Source organism: Daphnia carinata, unplaced genomic scaffold (assembly GCF_022539665.2).
Source record: "Daphnia carinata strain CSIRO-1 unplaced genomic scaffold, CSIRO_AGI_Dcar_HiC_V3 NW_026453037.1, whole genome shotgun sequence".
NCBI lineage: Eukaryota > Metazoa > Arthropoda > Branchiopoda > Diplostraca > Daphniidae > Daphnia > Daphnia carinata.
In genome coordinates, this window is record NW_026712511.1 from 1 (window position 1) to 21,665 (window position 21,665).

At 38.1% G+C, this 21,665-nt stretch overlaps 1 long non-coding RNA gene across 1 annotated transcript; it reads left to right on the plus strand.

Moving 5' to 3' along the window:
- The first annotated feature begins 12,384 nt into the window (after positions 1 to 12,384).
- LOC130697142 (uncharacterized) lies at positions 12,385 to 12,900 on the plus strand. The gene is made up of 3 exons (XR_009002791.1): positions 12,385 to 12,466; positions 12,532 to 12,681; positions 12,768 to 12,900. It is a non-coding gene; the product is annotated as an uncharacterized LOC130697142 (long non-coding RNA).
- Positions 12,901 to 21,665: the final 8,765 nt, after the last annotated feature.

The window sequence follows — 21,665 nt, forward strand, 5'->3', positions numbered from 1 at the left end:
TGATATTTCCCCTGCCAACCTTCGAGTTCCCCATCCCGCGATGATTCAAAATACAAACACTTGGTTCAAAAATCAGTGTAAATACTTCACTCCGACGAAACGGCTACAGGTTGAGATGAAAAGCAATTATTGCGGAAAAAAAGGTCGTACTATATTATTTCATGAATGGCAATAGTAATGAATATCTTGTTATTTCTAATATTTTACATCGGCTTTGCTACTTATTTTCGCAGGGGAGAAATATTCAAAGACTACAAATAAAAAATCATCCTCAAACTTCAACTCCTCATTGTCTAAATGCAGTGCTAAACACTAAGGTATTTAATTTGTACTATGTGACAAAAGATTATCTTTGAAAATTTATCAATGCCATTTGTTTCATTAAGTTTAGATGAGCCAATTGAGTAAGAGAACAATGCCCACATGCCGGTACTTCAGATTTCCAAGAATGAAGTTGTGTATTCCAACCGTTAGTGTTATTTATGATTAATTGCACGACCTTTGCTTGCATTTGGGTTGACCACTCTTGCAATGTCGAAATATATTGATGACAATAACCAAAACGGGGTATGAGATCCTACTGCGTTACAAGTTGAGGAAATTTTATCAGGTATCCAGCCCGATGTCTGCAAAAAGCTTGACACTTTTTCCAAGTAAGTTATTAAGAACCATTCTCTTTACATCTTGCATCGTAAGTAAATTTACTGCATGTAGACATCGGCTGTTAAAAATTATCTTAATAACTCTTCATAGGAACATGACTTGCATTCTGATACCCAGTACCTACCATTGGATCAACTAATGAAAAGAAAAAGTACGTTCGTGAGGCAAAAGAAGTTCCAAATGACATCGATGTAAGTATGTATTTAAACCAATTTTCGTGTCCATTAATTGCCCATGTCAGCCCGGCCAGCGAAAGTATATTTTGCATGCAGACTGTTATTTGTATCAAATTTCATGTTCCTTTTTGCTGCCATAGCTGTAAAAAATCTCTGTCTCTCCAACACCTAGTTAATCAAACCAAGAACGGAAGGCAAATAAACGTTTTCAGAAGGTGAATACAACAATTGAGGAAATGAAAACGTTGCCAAGTTAACTGCAATAATATAGTTCTGCCACATCGTTACGAACGAAACCTATTATGTACCTAACGTTGCATGGTAAAGTAAGTATTTTACACTTATTGTCAATGTGCGGAGTAAATTATTGAAAATTCAATTTGAGGAATTTTCAGCTGACAACTCTCGTTCCTCTAAGTATAGCGGAGAATGAAATCATTGGTGGAGCACGAAGGCAAGGTAAATCTAATATTAAATTAGTGCTTTTGTAAAATTTCTTTTAAATGTTTTTATTACATTTCAAAGGTCTTAAAAGTAGTGAAACGAGCCAGCACTTGAAGTCTTTCAAAACTGCTTCGTGTCTGGTGCTGTAAAAGTGAACAGAAATCTCAATTACTGCTAAAAATAGTATTAACCGTACAATGTTTCCTATTCGGAATTTCAATTCGATTGAATTTCCCTCCACCAAGAACTGCCCCTGTTAAATTTCTCGCTCATGTAAACGGAATTTTTAGGATGTCATTTAATCCCGAATGCCATATGTACGTTTAAACTAGAAATGAATTTTATAATAAACGGAAAGCAGTGTATGGTTGCACAATCAAAATTTTTTCCGTATTTTAGTTAAACTCCGACTATTACAACTGGTAAGTAAAGCCGTATGCTATTAAATCTAAACAAAAAAATCGAATTAATAAATTCCAATCCTTGAAAATGTTGTCTGATTCGGCGGTGGTTGGTGAAAGTTTTTTCAATATTCTGGTTATTAAATCTCAAAATTAAATAGATTTTTGCAATCACGAGATGCACAGGCTCGCTTCGATTCCAATAAGTGCATTTTGTTTTTTTTCAGTAATAGAGAAAAAAAAATTATCAATTTAGGCTCTATCATAAGTTAAAATTTACGAAATTTAACAGAAATGGTTAGCATTTTTTCCTTCTCAATTTCTCATTTTTATTTTTACAATTTTTTTATTTTTTCATTAATTTTTAACATATGATAGAGCCTAAATTAATAATTTATATTTTAGCCTTCATTTTAAAGAAAGGAAAGACAGCTAAAGTTCCAAAGTTTGCGACACTCGTTGGGGGGTTATTCCTTATTAATGCTAAGCAAAAAGCATTTATTGGAATTCTTATCATCTCAAGCATCTAGCGATATCCAAAAATTCTTTTTATTTGGACTTTTTGATAGAATTTATGAATGCTATAGATATATCAACTACCCTGAATAATAATAATTCGCTGTAAGCTGAATATCACCAGTTTGGTTATGGATTCATTCAAATTGTTCTGAATTTTCTTTTGTAAAAACGTCAATATTTCATCTTCTATCTCTTTAGATAACCTGCCAACTTCATTGTTTTTTTTTAATATATACGATATATATATACAATATATATTATACGATATATAAATATATACGATATTCTTCAGATGTTTTTGAATAACAAGTGCGATGGGAACGAACATCATCTTCTGCAAGCTACAAGATGGCACTATCGCTAGGCTTCTGATACAATATCATTGGACTGGCTATTCAAAACTGGATGGCAGAAAGCATTAAACATTGCACGCCTATTTCGAGCAATTTCATAACGTTACCATGTATTTCTTCATAGTTATCCTGGACAGCGTCACGATAGTCAAAGTTTTCTCTCTTTTTCACATTTTTTCGCACTACTAATTTGACACAAACGCGGATTGGCGGAGAAAAAGGCCCAACAAAAGGCCCATACGAAAAAGGCACACACGAAAAAGGCCCACTTTTTTTCCAAATTGAAAAGTGGGCCTTTTTCTCCTTGGACTGGGCCTTTTTCTTCGCTTAATTTATATGTTCCAACATACTTTAATTTGTTTCAAAACGTATTTCCCACCTCCTATTCCGTGGAAGTTGAAATGTACAAAGGTTGTTGAAACCGTGACCTTCTATAAGGTTTGCCGATATGAAACAAAGTTAGCGTATGTACGCTAGTTAATCTTTGATTATTTATTCGGTAGCAATCTTATTTCGGATTATGTTAGTATTTATCTATTGCTTATATCCCGTTAAATAAAGTTCACTTTTCACAATTTTTGTTTATTGAACTACTTTAGCTTCTTTAAATATAATATGAGAAATATATGTTTTTCACACTTAGCCTTGTTCTGTCCACCCTCTTTGATCATGCCCCCCCCAGCCATTAGTCCATCTCCCTTATAACTTCCCTTTGTCGATACTTATGCCATAGGTAAAGACCACTGATTTGTTGTGAATACGGAAACTGAATGAGTTCCGCGTGGCTTTTGTGGTTGCTGGGAACAAAGATATGTTAATACGAAGACTAGTTTATTATTATTAACATTTGATAAATAATTTTTATAGGAAGAACATTACAAACTTAAACTATCGTTTGAGATAAGGACAAATAAAAACTATTATAATTCAATATTGATTCTCATACCATTTATTTCCTTATCACATTTCAATTCTTTTCACGATTACAAAGAGCCCAATAAATATATTAAAATCATAACCTACTGCTATAATTATGCCAAGCGGTTACTGCTGACTGTTATCTTGGAGTGCTTTTCAGCAAAGCAATAAATAGTTCGAGCAAAACTGGAATATTCAATTTGCGTAGGAACGTCTATGAGCCACAGTTTTCTACCATGAAGGACTTTGTTTTGTGAGACTGTTATTAGTGAAGACGCTAAACCTTATAAAATGAATCTAAGATTTTTTTTCTTAAAATTTTCCAAGATCATGGAAGGCATGCCAGTGTATTTTTTTTAAAACTATAACGACATGGCTTGCACATGAAAGAACACGAGTTTAGCTCATCCATGAGTCAGTATCAGTATTTAATATGATAAATTTTACTTTTTTAAATTTGGTTTAATCACTTTATATTCTTCCTTTTCAGTTTCTTTTTTTTTAATGTTGGCTTTTCACTTTATCTGTTGTTATTCCTTTCTCTTTTCCTTTTCTTCGATGCGTTCAGCCCAATTTTTTTTTACTTTCTGATTTGATTTATCTCGTTTCTTAATATATTTGTCAAGCAATTCCACAGTCTTCTACCTATTGCAATACAGAAAAATTAAAAGTTTCTAACATCTTACAAATGTGTTTGTCAAATTGATAGTTTACCTGCAATCCTTCAGCTATTTGAAGAGCACCATTTCATGCAAGTTTCTCTTCAATGCTTCTTGCATTCTCAACTTCAGCTGGGCCTACCAAGATTTTCACGTTTGGTTTAAGTTTTTTTCCATTTTAATCATTGCCACTTATTGATCTAAAGTGGTCTTTTTCAGAATGTGTGAGGGATTAAAAAATTCCATAAAACCAAATGTGCTGATAACTAGGCAGCCTTCACGGTGGAAAATTGGTGTTGGCATTGTACTTGCTACTCTTGGTTCAGGAATTTCTGTTTCGACAAACTCTGAAAGACCAGAGGTTGATAACACTGATGTTGCCTTGGTGGCTCGTGCAAGTTTGGCAATTCAGGACCTCTTCTTCTTATTTTTCCTTTTTAATTTGTTCTTCATTTCATCTAACTTTGATTTGGTTTTTGTCTTCTTATCAGATAAATCCAGCTTTTTCCTGAAAATCAATGGAGTAAACTGGCCGTTTTACTCAAATGTATAGGTTAACACATACCTGTGAAGTGTGTGAGTTTAGCTGTTGGACGTTCTTCCATTTCTTCAGGATTGTAAGTACGGTTCCTGGTTCCAATTTTTTGGAAAGAACTATTGTGGTCAACACCAGCTTTATTACTGTAACGAAGCCAATATACGTCTTCTTATATTCTCATGCTTCCACTTATATCTTATACCTATATTCTCTTCTGCAACATCTTTAATAAGTAATTAGTATAAACATGTCAATTGCAACACCATATATACGCAACACGGGTGACCTAGATGAACACCTGCTAGCTAGATGACGCATCCATGTGTCATCAGCATCACGCCACTTATAAAACATTTTGATTGGTGGCACGGGCGACGCCCATCATCACACCATTATCACGCCATTTTAAACATCTCTGATTGGTGGTAAATATTCGCACAGCAACTCACCAATGTGCCAATATGCAAAGTGTAATCGTGAACCCAAAATATGAAAAAGATCAGACAAGAACTTGCATCTGAGTAAGGTAGTCGCCTGAATTATTCTTGTTGCTCTTATCTTTTGGTTAATAGTATTGCGTAGTAAACTGTACTCTTTCATGTAAACTTTATTTGTTTAACTTGCTTTAATTTGTATCTGTTCGAACTTAGTTATTCTTGGACAGTGCATTTGTCCTTTTCTTAAACACTTGTTCAATCTATTTGATTGTGAATTGACTTCGTGAGCGTGAGGTTATCTCGTTCGCTTCCGTGTCGATATCTTTCCGCTACCCACTCGTGTTATCACGGTAAGACTTGGTTATAATTGTCTCTCTTTCTCTCTTTAGTTTCCCTACTGTATCTTTATTTCTCTTTATGTTCTTGCTTAATGTAGTATGCTTACTCTAGAATAATAAATCCATCATTGTGGGAAATACGCCTCCGAGCTCGTTATTTCCTTTTGTCTTAATACAGTAAAGTCAGACTTCCCACAGGGCAGATGCTTTACATAATAGTGGCAGCGTTTTTCAGAGCTCTACCACAATGATGGAGGATGTTATGTCAGGTGGGCATAAACTTTCTCGTACACCTTTGAACACTCCGCTTTTTCCTGTAACACCCGTAGTGCAAATCAATGACGAAACGATTGCTAAGTTGATTAGTTTCGAAAAATTGTCAGCTTCTACCGCGACCGTTCCGCATTCATCTCAAGGCAGTCAGACTTCAGATAAAGAAACATAAGCCATTAAACCATCTACTTCTCCCGTCTTAATTCCTAAAGTACAGACAGATAACACCCAGTTGAAGAAATTGAGGTCTAACACCGCGTATGAGGCCGTAGCCCCATTAGTTAAAACTCCCACTAAGAAAATTTGGGGCCGTAGCAAAGCTTCCGTTACACCTACTCAGCCCGCACCGTCTGTTTATGCAAGGTTAGCTTCTCGTTTTTCTCCCATAAAATCACCTGTGGGAAACACATCAAAGACTAGTTTTCTCTCGAGCACTCTTTTAAGCTTTTTCCAAAAGAAAAGCCCAGTGAATGGACGGTCAACCGAAAGTGAGTCTCCATCACCTATACCACGAGATCACGACCAACCAATCGAGAATATTCCCGGCACCAACGAGTCAGTTACCGTCCCTACTACTGACGCTCAGGTACCTCAAGGAGAGGGAATTGGATTTCCAGTCAACCAATCCATTAATTTGGGAACAACTACGATCGTTGATGCAAACAATCCGGCTGCGGTACCAATACCAAGCCAACGTGACAACGGATTTGAAAAACCCGAAGACACTCCTGAAAGCCTTGGGAGCAGTCCTGGAAACGATAGCAATTGGACAAACCAGGACAACGGCACAGGTTGCGGAGAACCAAGTGGCCGCGCTGACAGCAATCTTCACAACCTATGCGAGGGAGTTTACGATTTACCTACTAAGACAGACTTACAACATCGTCGAGTTACTGACATACACGCCGGCGAAGGACAAGGACCTGTTCAACTTTGTCCCCAAGGAAAGCTTGCTCAACAACCTCGAGGACAGGACATATTCCCTACTCGCAATCGAGATAGCGCAGTTCTCAACCTACCTAAAGGACACCCTGCGGGAGTACCAGCTGAAGTTTCTCAAGGACATCCTCCACCTGGTCCCTAACCTAAGAAAAGTTCAGCCCATAAGCAGTTTGGAGGGATTATTGCCGGAACTGACATCGCTTCAGACCAAATTAAACAACTTCCAGACATCGGTGCAACCGGACGGGCAGCGAATAACGAAGGAAATCAGGGAAACACTCATTCCGGCTACCAACGAATTGAGACAGTTGCTATCATACATTCCGAGGACCCAGGAAGAACAGCAAACCACGCCGAGTCCGCAGGAATCGCCGCTGTCGGAACGCATTCCGAAGAGAAGGCGAGCACGCCAAAGAAACCGGCCTTCCAACCAGTCACGCACTCAACACCCTCCTCAAGCCCAGCAATCCAATCAGCAGGAAGATCTGATAGCGCAACTGAGGCGATTACGAACAGCATTTCAGGACACCCTCAGAATTCACGGCGAAAGACGTTGAATCCTCCCATATTCGATCCCGACATGGCCAAATCTTGTTCTCCTTCACGGGCTGCCACAGTCAACGACTTAAATGATTTTCAGACAAACCAACACACTTTTTCGCGCCTACAATTGCTTCCTTCCTTTTCGGGAAGTCCAATTTCTCGTTTTGACTCTTGGCTAGAATCTTTTGAAAGCATAGTTGATGGGGCAGCATGGTCAGAAGAAAAGATTATTCAGATGCTGCGAGCTAAAATAACAGATAAGGCTTTTTCAGTACTTCAAAACATTATCAGGCAGCATCCGCATGATTATGCGTCTATTAAAGAAGCGTTACTTGATCACTTTCATGGGGATGAAAACGTCGATGTCTATATAAAAAAATTCAATAAGGCTAAACGCAAACCAGGCGAAAAAATTGTCGACTATGCGCACCGCTTGCACGAGATTTTTAAGAAGGCGTATCCAGCGGGTTATGCAGAGAAATCGTTCACAATAATCCTTATGCAAAAATTTATCAAGGGGTTGGATTTCAAATTACAGGCCAAAGTACGTTATAAAGAATTTCGCGATTTTACCGAGCTTGTAGCATCAACGCGTATTTATGCCGTTCGTTTGGAAGCTTTAGAGACAGATCGGGAAAAACATGAGTTTGTTAGAGCAATCGATGGATCGTGTGACAAGAAACATTCGGATTTGACGGAACTCAAGCAAATGTTAATCGACCAGAAGGAAATAGTCAATAATGTCGTTGCTAATATTAGTCAAGGGAATAAAAATGCGGAGAGCCCGAAAGAAAACAGGGAAGACATTAGGGATGTTCTTCAGGAACTCACGCAAGCAGTCAAACAGCTCCAAAGGGACAAGAAAGATTATTCTTCTTCTCCAACAGGCAACCCTTATAAGAAACAAGTTTCGTTCCAAACCAATAGCGGCAATCAAGACAGAAATTGGAGACCTCCTCCTCATCGACCCAATAATAACACCAATTCTTACCAAAATGCGGGATTCTCTAATAGACCTACACAGTCCACGTCCTCGTTTTCCAGACCTTTTATTGATTCGAGAAATCGGCCTACTCAAAATGGAATAACTTGCAATTTCTGCGGTTTTCGTGGGCATACACAATCGGAATGCCGTAAATTCCAACGGCATAATTTAGAACAAGCACAGCCTCCAATTTGTTATTCTTGTCGTGAAATCGGACACAAATCGAATAACTGTCCCAAGTTCAGGAGCTCCGATAGGCCGAATATTCCAGGTCCCCCTCAGCGTCAGGGAAACCAATAGATATCAACTGTAACTTCGGGGCAGTTGATAAGGAGTCTCAGTTAAAATCCTGACAAGTCGCAAAATTAACAACTATAACAAATGAATCGACCCCTAGAATTCCATTAAAACTTTTTCAGATACCGTTGCAAGCATTATTTGATACAGGCGCGTCTAAAAACATTATTCACGAGAGAATATTTCATAAGTTACCCCCGAGAGGTCAAGCGATCTGCAGTCAGCTTGATTTCGATTTGTATGATGTAGGGGAGAAAAAGTTACAAACGCTGGGAAGAGTTACATTGCCCGTACGATACGGAGAGTCAGTTTTAAGACAAGAGTTTATTGTTACAAATGGTGTTTCTGAAGACTGTATCCTTGGATGGGATGCAATCCAGAAGCACGGTTTTCGGCTTGACGGAGAAGCCAGGAGCATTTATTTAGCAAGGGATGAGCAGGGATCAGCCATCTCTAGGGTACCAGACATGGCAGTTACGACGGTCAAAAAGACGACGCTATTTCGTCAGACTTCGCTAGTAATTGCAACGCAAATGAAAGGTTCATTTCCGTATGTCCCCCCTAATACCACATTTATGTTTACCCCAGCAGAGGATTTGCCGAACGGTATTTTTATTGAGGAATTCATTGGAAACGTATCTTATGATGGGAAATATCAAATTATGGTCGAGAATCATTCGTTAAATCAAGTCATACTTCCTAGGAACACTACATTAGGCGTAATTGAGATTATTCATAACGTAATTGGGAAAATTGCTTTAAGTAAATTAGAGGAAAAACCTACTATTAAAAGTGAGCCCCTTTAAATTTCAGAAGTCGACGCTGAATTTCAAGCTCCGCTCTCAAAACTATTAAATTACTTCCACGACTTGTTCGCCGCAAAAGATTCAGAATTAGGGAACACTAATCTCATTAAACATACAATTGATACACAAGGAAGAGGCCCTATTCGACAACGCCCTTATCGAGTTACAAATAATCAAAGAAAAATATTGGAAGATAAAGTACAGGAAATGTTGGATGCTAATGGGATCCAATATTCACATTCGCCATGGGCTTCACCTGTGGTTTTAGTGGAAAAAAAGGGTGGAGAAGTAAGATTTTGCGTTGACTATAGGAAATTAAATAGTATTACAAAAAAGGATTCATTTCCTATGTCGAGGATAGATGAAACATTGGACAAACTGTATGGGAAGAAATATTTCACCACTCTTGATTTAGCTTCAGGTTATTGGCAAATTCAAGTTGATGAGCCGGCTATTGAAAAAACAGCATTCGTAGTGGAAAATAACCTTTACGAATTTAAACGTATGGCATTTGGATTGTGCAATGCACTTGCGACATTTCAAAGACTAATGAATTACGTACTGAAAGACGTTTTGGGAAGTAAGGCGTTAGTTTACTTGGATGACGTAAACATCTTTTCGGACACTTTTGACGATCACTTGAAGGATATTCGCGAAATCTTTGAGTTATTGAAAAATGCCAATCTAAAATTAAAACTTAAAAAATACCAGTTCATTAAAAGTTCAGTTAATTATTTGGGCCATGTCATCTCGACTGATGGTATCAAACCTGATCCGAGTAAAATTGAGAAAATAGTTAATTATAAAACGCCCGCTTCAGTAGATGAAGTCAGATCATTTCTGGGTCTAGCTGGGTATTACAGAAGATTTATTCAAAATTTTGGATCAATCGCTAAACCATTGACTAGATTAACCCATAAAGATCTTAGCAGGAAACCTTTTAATTGGGGAAACGAAGAAAATATTGCTTTCGAAACCTTGCATACATCTCTAGTGACTCCACCAGTACTTGCTTACCCCAATTTCAACGAGAAATTTTTCCTTTTCACCGATGCATGCGATTATAGCATTGGAGCGGTACTGTCCCAAATTCAAAATGGTCACGAGCACCCAATCGCGTATTCCAGTAGACAGCTAACGAAGGCAGAAGCTAAATACAGTACGACTGAAAAAGAGGCACTTGCGGTTATCGATGCGATTAAGCATTTTCGACATTACCTTTTAGACCAACCTTTTGAGATCATTAGTGATCATCGTCCACTTCAATGGCTTAAAAATCAGAAAGATAACAATGGGAGATTAGGAAGATGGGCTATCCTGTTGGCCGTAACAAATTATGAATTAAAATACAGACCGGGACGTATTCACCAAAATGCAGATTGCTTGTCACGCTTAAAAATAGCTAGTATCCAAACCGAACGTAATATTAAATTAATTTGTGAAAAACAAGTAGAAGACGACCTTTGCATAGCTATTCGAAATTATTTAGATAACGGTGAACTTGAAGAAGCTTTTCTCCAATCTAAAGTTATTGACGGTACGCTTTACCGGCACGTGCTGCCATCTTCTGATAGCAAAAGAAACGAAACTAACCATCAGTTGGTTTTGCCTACATCGTTACACCATCTAGTGCTCAAAGAACTACATGATGCACCGATGAGTGGTCATTTAGCCTTTTACAAAACCTATCTAAAAGTAAAGAATCATTATTATTGGCCTACCATGCGAAAAGACATCAAAGAATACTGTCAGGCTTGTGAGGTATGCATTGGCAACACTTCGTCAAATTACAGAGCGTTATTGCATCCTCATGAAATTGCAAAGGCCCCTTTTAAAGTTATAGGCATGGATTTTCTAGGCCCTGTCACACCAGTTTCGCCCAATGGTAACAGTTACATTTTAGTTATCACAGATTATTTTAGCCGATGGGTGGAAGCTGTTGCTTTAAAGGATCAGACTGCGCAGACAACAGCAGAATGTGTATACAAAACAATAATAGTTAGACACGGTATGCCTAAAGCTATTCTTTCAGATCGCGGAACTAAATTCACATCGAAATTATTCCGTTACTTTTGTAAAAAATTGAAAATTGACCAACGACTAACAACTGCTTATAATCCAGCGGTAGCCGGAGAAATAGGACCTGGAGAATTAGGACCCGGATATTTAGGACCGCAAAATAGGACCTGGAGAAATAGGACCCGGAGAATTAGGACCCAACCTTCAAACATTTTTTGAAGGGTCCTATTTCTCCATGTTGAGGGTCCTATTTCTCCAGCATAGAGGTCCTATTTCTCCATCAGAAGAATACATAATGTTTATCGGACATCACCTGTCCGATTATTGAAAAGAAAACCTATCGGCTTATATTGGTTTCTGCGCTTCAAACACTGTTATCAATATGACGTCTTTTCATCCCATCATAACTTTTTTATTGAAATAATATTCGTGATTTTTTTTGCATGATTATAAGCGTTATCTATTGTTTATTAAAGTTCATATAATTGAAAATCAATTTTTTTACACAGTATTTTGATTTTTGCATTTTACATTTTATTACTGGTGTTTTCAGGCCTACCATCATCCGCCCTTTACTAATGCCGTTATTCACTTTTTTCTTTTTTCTTCGTGCCTCGATGAAGATCCTGGGGGGCGTACAGCTACCTCTTAATAAGCAAATTATTATATAAAAATAATTGAAGAAACTTTAATTTAATAATAAAACACTGTTTGCCCTTGCGTAAAATATTGTTTTTTACGATATATATGGCAACGTTGTACTACAAGCAGACGACTGTTGCAAGCTCGAAGTGTCAACATCCTACAATTCTATGAATCGTTGAAGTTGTTTATTGTAAGCGGTGTTTGTTTGACAGGTAAGTGGTTAGTTTCAGTAAAATTAAAATTTTTCTATTTCCTAGGTTTGGCAGTTTTGCTACATTTTAAATTCATGTTGGCATTAGCACCACAGAAGGAACAAATTTATTTGGAAGGAAAGGTATTAAAAGTGTAGATAAAATTTGATTAATTGCAGTTGGAAATTTGAAACAGATTACTTTTACGAAATGTTTCTTAGGTGCATACTTTCAAGGAGAATCATGAAACTAGAGCATGATTTACCATAAACCGTTTGGGAACCAACTTGTTAGCTGCCTTATAACTATCATCCTTCTGGTAATCTAGGTGTTCACAGATTTTTTGTTCGTGAAATTTATATAATCATTTTTCTTGTCGTTCAGATGAAAACACAGCATAACAGCTGTTAGAGTTACGTCAAGACATTCATCTCAAGATGCAAGTACTGAGCTTTAACGGATTTCAATTTACAGAAGCACAACATCCAATTCTGTTGTTGAGTAGATAACCAACTACACGCCCAGCTATGAATGGTAATATGTGTGCAATTAAATCTAAATTAATTTTATTTTTATGCTTTAAAGGTTTTTCATTCTTCCATTAATTTTTTCTTTTGTAGGTATTTAGAAAATCCCATACGTTGCTAGAATTCCCTATCCCACCCCAATAAACAACTCTTAAAGAACAAAAATAAGGTGCATTTTGTTTCGTTTACAAAAACTTGGTTTTAAAAAATTTTACTTGGTTTGTTGCTTAGTTAATATTTACAGGAAAATATTGATTGTTAACCATTTAAAATGAAATACAAGCTCATTCAATTAAACACAACTATCATTTAATGACATATCCAATTCATCAATGTTGTCATCATTGAGGTTCAGAGGATGGTCTTGAACAACTGTGGGGAAGGAACTTCGGAGCTCTCGAACCAATTCTTCAAGTAGCTCATGGCTGGATAACTGGAAAAAGAGGAAATTGTTAATTTTTGTTGTTTTTTTTACTTTGAACAGGCTTAATTACTTCATTCGCTTGGTAGCGAGACCAGAGCGTAAACAGGATCGAGTTCTTGGTGTTGGTTTCATTTTTCCGATGCGCTTTAATCTTGTTGTGAGAAAGGAGTTTCTGGGTAATTTTAATGTCGTCACAAAGCTGCTGTAGTACCATCGTCATCTTATAGAAGGGTAAGTTAGGGCCGCCTGCTAACTGGGAAAAAAGAATGCTAAGTATCTTCTTTATTGTGCTTGTAATTTTTAGTACCTTATTCCACATGTGGTGTAACCCTTCACAATCGTTGTTGGTTCGCAGGAGCAGATTGAAACACGACCAGTTCTCTGGAATCCAAAACCGACCTCGAACCCAGTTCTTGTCCATGTATTCCAGGAGTCTTTCCAATTCCGGCGGTGCTGAGTTCCGCAAAGTGTCAAATACGGAAGGGATCTTCTCAGCTAAAAAGTAAAATAATAGTTAAACAAATATTCAGCACATTGATTTAATAGAAAATAATTGTTACCTGGAAGATAGGCAAGGCAGAGCAAACGAAATACAAAATCTCGAATAGGATTGGGCCCCTTTTTGTTATACGCTGCCGTAAGCTTTATATCGCGAAGCTTCTTAACGATGGCTTGGCACCAATGGAAGTTACATCCTTGATGAATGCAATTTCCATAAAGCTTTCGGACGGCGACAAAAATGGCCCTTTCGAAGTCGGTAACGATTCGCTCAACTCTCGGGAGTGGGATAAAGTCCTGAAGGTAAGGTACACGTTACTTATAAATTGCCTAAAACAGATGATAAATAAGCTTTTAAATGTACAATACCTTAATCTTCTCAAAAACTGAAATATAATCAACCGCCCGCCGACTGGTCATGCAGCAGAAGAGTAGTGGCACCTGCTTCAGATCTCCCTTCTCGTTTTTTATGAAGCCGTTTATGGAGAAAAGCTAGGTGTAACAAAGATTAGTACAAACGCAAAACAGAAAGCTCATAATATAAATCTTACCTGTTTAATAGGATCCTGGATGAAGTGAAAGGTAGCGTCTATGAACCACGTCTTACAATCCTCTAATTGTCTTTTCATGACAGAGGTAAAAAATAGCAGGTGGCGTGTTCTCTGGTTTCCAGTTCCAGCAAAGACCGCTCCTTGATAGAAATCGGGAGGGAAGAATGCCTCTTGTACGTCAAAAAATGGGTCATCCTTTCTAGGATTGGGTGGCAAACATTTCGATCGTTGGTATCTGCATGAAAAAAAGTATTAAGGTAAGTTATTTTATTAATAATTCAGTAATTACCGTAAGCGTCGAGTAGCATTATCGATGTCAGGCATTTCCCTCCCTGCAATTTCCGATTTATTTTTTATCTCTTCGATTATGATTTGGCTCGGCGCTTTGAATTTTTCCGTCATACATGTCTTTTTAGCATTTTTGAAGATTGAAACCTAATGTAATAAATTTTTAATCAGACAATTCATTCTTAGTTTTTATTTTAAATTTATGCTTACCCTCCTGTGGTTTCCGTAATCTGGTGGATGGTTGTGATTAACTCCGGCGGTGTTGTGTGGCTTTTCCTGGAAATCTTGCTGGTCATAGTGATCAAAGAAATCGATGGAATTGTAAATTTTTTGGGTCACTGTTGCTTTGCAAGGGTCCTTAGCAGAACGTGAACTGCAGCGCCAAGTAAACAGTTTCCCGCTGACCCTTTTCTTCGTAAAGCAATAACCTTTGAAAGAGAAAAAGGTTAAGTTGTTTTTTGACGGAAAAATGATTAAAATTAATTACCCAATCCATTGGTTAGCTTAACCTTTCCCTTGTTTGAACCTTCCTTGTGAATCTTGAAAATTGGTTCCGTTGGCACTTCAAATGAAGATTTCTGTAAAAGAGAAAAGTTCTGATGAAAAGCAATACTATTAGATTAGCAAATGAAATTTACCTCGAGTATGGACTCAATTGGTTCCACAGGCGGTTCAGGCCGAATACCGTCACTCTCATGAGCTCGCCTAGGAACGGTTGTTTGAGTAGGAGAGACTGGAATCGGAAGCAACGGGTCAGCTCTGCGGACTTGGCCATGTCGTCTACGGCGTGGTGGGGCAACAGGTGGAGTACCAGGAGGAGACCTAAGTACAGAGGTCAATAGAAAAATAGGAGAAATTAAATTTACTAATGGAGAAAGGCGGCGAGTTGGTGTGATTCGGGGGAAGAGTGTGGTGGGTCATCCTTATCCGCAGCAACAGGTTCATTCTTGCGCCTTTTTGCGACATGTGAAGGGTCAAGGATCTCCCTGCGCTTCAAATTTCTCTTCGGACGCCCGGTAATTACACCATCAACTTCCACGCAAGACCTAGGACCGGCCGCCGCTTCACTGGCATGTTCTACACCACTAGCATCGGCCTCCTCACGGGCACCTTCAACTTTATCATCTTCAATACCAGTGCACTTAGCACAATGATAGCTGCTAGAGAATTCTTTCCAGGTAGGTGAAACACCTCTATGAAAAATCGCTCCGCAACAGGCCCGATGGACTGGGACTTGACACACAAGACAGCAACAGAATTGTTTCTTAACGGAAATAGCAGTATCGCAGCGAGAACAACGATTATTAGATGGAGCCATGATAGTAGCGCAAGACTAAAACAAAGACTATTACCTTTTCAGGAACCAACACTTCTATTTATACTGTTCATGTTTTTGAAGGAGGAGCCATTGCGCCACATGCATCACCTGTCCACTGCGTTGTCCCTTTGTTGCTCACCGCATAATATCGTATTCTCGGGGGAAAACTCTATGCTCAGGTATTTCCTCAACCCCGTCATACCTTTTCAATATAAGCCGTAAACCACAAATGATCCCTTGTTTATATCCGCTTCATCATCCGCCTACAGATGATAGAAAGTCCATCTGTACTTGTACTAATTTCCGATTCATTTGTCACCAAGCATGATTCCTCCTCTTCCATAAACAACGCAATGCAGATATCTATATATTCTTCTAATGTATGTTCATTTTTTCCTGAAAATGCATGTAATTATTAAAATCGCAACTGTTTAAGTAAACAAAACATATTCATAAGCAAAATTATATTGTTGCTCACAATAGCCTGCAGAAAGGAAAAAAATAAAAAGGGCATATTAGGTGTAATAATACAATTAAAGCTGTTGTTCAGAGTTATATCTGCATTTAAATTTCATTCGGTAACTGAAAATATTCTTTGACTCTATGCCAATTACCCTGACGGATGGCCCATGGCTTGAGAGTGTCTGAATAAACAGAGTTATAGTTAGTTACCAATATAAACAAATTCAACTTAACTACCATACCTGTTAACAGCTACAGTGATCCAGTTTAAGTGTCAAAATTTCAAATTGTCGGTAATGTTTACGTCAATAGGCAAATGGCCTCTCGAAGGATTGGATAATTCAATACCATTGATCCACTGTCATAAACAATATTGTTTAAAAAATGAGTTCCTGTTATAAACCTCTTAATTTAAGTATACTTACCACGACTGTAGAATAATTGATACTGCCAAATCTAATACTCACTTGCTATGATAAACCACTTTTGTGAAGGAAAGCATCTGTTTGGGACTAGGCCTTACCAAAGGCTCCCTGATGTTTGCATCTTGGGTTATATCATTAACACTTGAGGTTACAGGCATGTCGGTCACTTCCACATTCTAGTCATACTTTATTACAAAATAGCAACATTAATTTCTATTAACAACAATATTTACAAGTTGGTAAACTTACGTGATTGAGAGTAGCTACATACCAAATCGTCTGCTTGTAGTACAACGTTGCCATATAAATCAACAAATGGTTACACACAATATTTTGCCATAGATAAATGCTACTGGTTCGTCATCCCCATTAGAAAAATAACATGGGCTGCTGTCGCAGCAATTTGTACTACCCTTCCCACGATTTTTTGGATGCTTCTTCTGCTTATACTGCCCCCAGGTGGAGGCTTTGATCACTACTTGAGCCTAAATAACAGCTTTCCAGCAGACGCCATTGTTTGTGGCATTTTTTGGCGTGCAGATTATGATTGAAAATGTTATTGCCTAACGAAAATAAAAATAGGCTAGATTTGTAAAGTTTTATCTACGGAGTGATGTGTGATAATGCTGAAGGAGTAGCAAGGTGCGTAATAAGGCACCAAGGTATACAATGATTGATTTTAATGGTTATCACTTAACAGGCAGTTTGGCAAATAGCAAAAGGAAAACAAGTGCTTGAAAGTATCGTCTAAACAAAGTTTAAGAAAATGGAACCAAAAAATCAAGAGCCTGATAAAACGCGATGATCAAACTCTCCTCTGAAGACCTTTACAATTCTTGCTTATTGATCAATATTCCAACTCACAGTTTCTACACCTTAAGATCTCGATAGTAACATGGTTGGTGTTGACTGCAATAGTTCTAACTAAAAATTGACACCAGTAATCGTTCTACCAATCCTGAAGATCACAAAGAATGTTTAGCAGCTAAGTTTTCAGGGTTAAATTTCCGTTTTTTCCTCAAGTAAGAGAAAGTAAAAATACTGCAAATATACTCACAATTCATATGGATGTGCTAATCTTTTTATTTAAGGAAGGCCAGCCAGCTTATGCCATATAATTTCAGGGGAAAAGCAAGACTAATAAAATGAAAACCCAACTTAAACGGAGGTTAGATAAGTTTGAGAAGAAGAAACTAAACAGGAAACATAACAGGATGAGGTCCAAAATTGTAAAACTTGCATAAGCCACAAGGGCAGCATCAATGACATTAACCTCTGATCTTACAGAGTGTGTCAAAACAGAAATTCCTGATCTACCAGTACGCTGCCAAAACCAATTCTTACAGTGAAGGCCGCATGGTTATCAGCAAATCATCAATCAACTCTCAACCATTTTGAAAAAAAGATACACTTGAGGTCCAAACGCATCAATCATAAACATGAAAAAAAGTCAAAGAAAAATTGATATTCTTGGAAAGCGAAGGAGTTGAGAAGGCAAGAAGCGTTGAAGAGAAACAGCAATGGGAAGGTGCTCGGCAAAGAGTTGAAGATGTTAAGGTAACTTTCATTTGACAAAAAAAATTTATATCATCAAATAATTTTACTTTTCTGTATACTAAAGGTAATAGGGGCAAAAGACAATGTCGAATTGCTTACCAAACCAATTAAGAAACAGGATGAAATCAAAATTACAAACGGAAAAGAAGTGGGTTGAACGTATCGAAGAACAGGAAAAGAGAAAGGAAAAGACCAAAATCATTCATTGCTTTGGTGAAAAGCGTTCCTACCCTACATAACAGGCAGCTTTCACAGCCTGGTATAGTTATAGCAGTAGGGTTTGATTTTAATATAATTGTTGGAATCTTTGTAACTGATAAACACTGAAAATTTTATGATGAAATAAATAGTATTTGAATCAAGAATGAATTATAGTAGTCCTCCTTTTGTCCTTGCTTCAAGCGATATTTAGTTAAAAATTGTATTATTAATCCTATAAACATTATTTATCAAAAGTTATTAATAATAAGCTAGTCTTTATGTTAACATATTCGTTTCCTGCACCCACCTAAAGCCCCGCGGAACGCATTATTTTCGTTCTTACCGTATAGGTATTTATCTATGGTTTTGTGGCAAAGAGTATTTTTTTTATTATAAAATGTATCTATCTTAAATTACCTACATATAATTTTTTTCTCATTTATCAGTGTATTAAGGGGTATTTCAGCGAAGTCACCTCCTCGCCCCCGGTAACTCCCATGGAATAAGGACATCAGCCGGGGGAGGGGGAGGAGAGCGATACCAGGACTGCGAACGCCACTAACGAAAGGTCAAGGGCAAAAAATCAAACACTGTGTAAAAATAAATATAACTTTTATACATGAGTTGTGTAAAGCAATAGATAATGCGTGTAATCATGCAAAAAAAATGTAAATATGAATTCAAACAAAAAAGTTATGATGGACTGATTACACGAGCAATTGATAACGTGGTTTGGAGTGCGGAAAACTACATAAGCCGTCCGGTTCTTCATTTACAACAGCGGGCTTTAGGGCTATTTCCCAAGGAGAAATAGGACCATTACTATGGAGAAATAGGACCCTTATGAGCGAGAAATAGGACCCTTCAAAATATGATTGATGATTAGGTCCTAAATCTCCGGGTCCTATTTCTCCAGGTCCTATTTTGGGGTCCTAAATCTCCGGGTCCTATTTCTCCAGGTCCTATTTCTCCGGCAATCTAATCCAGCTAGTAACGGAGAAACAGAAAGGTTCAATAGAACATTAACAACAATGTTGAGGAAAGAATTGAAAGACGGCGAGCACGCAAATTGGAAAGATTTGCTGGATGATGTTTTGTTTGCTTATCGTAGTTCTGTCCATTCTTCTACACTGGACACCCCTTATTACTTATTACACGATAGAGACCCCAATTTACCCATCAATGAATTTCTTACCGCGTCCCCAAAAACATTTATATCCGCATCCGATTACGTAGGTAACTTAGCCGAACGCTTGCGCTATAGTTTCCAACGCGTCCGTGAGGAGAGCGAAAAAGCCAGAAAACGTCAAAGGGAGCAATATAATAAAAGGGCGAATGTAAAACAATATTTGGTAGGAGATAGAGTCTTATTAGATATTAGAGTTGTAAAAGAGGGCGATAGTAGGAAATTTACTTCCAAATATAAAGGTCCTTATAGAATAGTAAAAGTATATTCCAATAATACCGTCGACATAGCCGACAATTCATATATCTGTACACGTACGCATGTTAACCGTTTAAAACCCCTATATGAAACAATGTTATGGAAAGATGAACATTGTCCCCCTATCGAGTCGCCTTCAACATTCGAGAATCGATTCCGTAAATCGATCTTGACCCAAACAATGGAAAATGAGGAACAAATGGAGCAAGAGACAAGTGAAGTAGGAAATGTGGAACCGGAAAAAGGACATCCAGATAGCGTAGATGTGGAGAATATGGAATCCGAAACAGTGGAAATTCAAAACATGGTGTCAGACACCGTGGAGTTAGCAACAACGAGGCTGGGAATTGACCATCACCTCAGTCTCACACCAATTGCCGAAGATGATTCCAATGATAATCATGAAACGCAGCAAATAGCGCCGGGTGTCGTTCCGTCAGCAACAACGACACCACAAAACGCAACCGGACGCCCGCAAAGGAATAGACAATTGCCAATGCGTTTCAGATATTAAATCTGATAACTCATCCGCATGCAAGTCTGTTGATCGCGTTTCAGAGAAAAACAAAAAAACTCGAAAGTATATAACAGTGAGTAGATCGAAAAGAGCCACATCTTTCCGACAACTCGTTGTAGTCACAACTCTAACAAGATTTTTATAAACGCTCCAAAGCATCAGCAAAGAAAGATGGAAAACCAAACTACCGTTCAACACGAACAAGTCACCGTCGAAGGGACTGGTGACGAGGTGCAAGCTAACGAAGTGGTGTCAACAACGGAGCCCACTGCCGATTTTTCTTGGGAACCAACGACAGCAGACACGGCCGAGTTGGTTGACCAGAGACCTCAATCCCCAGACCATGTTAGCCAAGACTCTTGGGATCTGGCTCGACGCAACTACGAACGACGCCTCGACGAGAAAACTGAAAAACTCACCACGAGACTTAACGCTGAGCTCTTCGCTGAAGATTGGGCCAGCGCAGTTAACACTCTGAAAAGGATTCTGGACTTAGATCCAGCCAAACACCATCCGCCGCTTTACAACTGGTCGTCGGAGCTGTGGGACTCAGCTCGAAAAAGGCCAAGGCGCGATTGATATGACCAATTGTTAGGCGGAAGAAGAAAAGAAAGAAACGGAAGAACACTTTTGTTTTTCCTTAATAACGTAGTCAATATGTTTGTTCCATAGTTTAGAACGCGCTTGTGCTTTTCCCTTCTTATGTTAATCAAATCAATCGAATAAACATAGTAGAAATATGCAACAACAAATTTTTGGGTTTTCAACAAGCAAACAACCAAACAAATGAGAAATGGCTGTGTTAAAAACCACCATTTGACGAAAAATAAAACATCGGAAAATAAATGCCGAAGGCAGAATATGCGCCATGGAAAAAAAAATAAATCAATTGGAGCGTTAAACACTCACCAAGAAAAAGAAAGAAGAAAAGATGTTGGCGAGTTTAGAACTCGAGTCTCCCGATTCGTAGGCAGAGGCTATACCAACTGAGCCACTTAGCCAACGCTCGAGGCCACACAAAAATCCCATCCGTTTGGAAGAAAAAATTAATTAAGATAAGACACGAAAAATAAATATTTAATGACATCAGGGCACCTTTATTACCTTGAAGTTAATCAAACTTCGTGAATGGTGAACCGAAAAACTTCCCTTGCGATTTTTAATAGTTAAGGTGGTAACGAGTGTAGAACGCGGTACTCCCGAGTCGCCGCAGGCTATACGCATGAGCCATTCAATCGATATCAATCCAAGATAATGCCGACAAGTCTCTAAATACGTATTCGACATGACAGCTTTAAAACCTTGT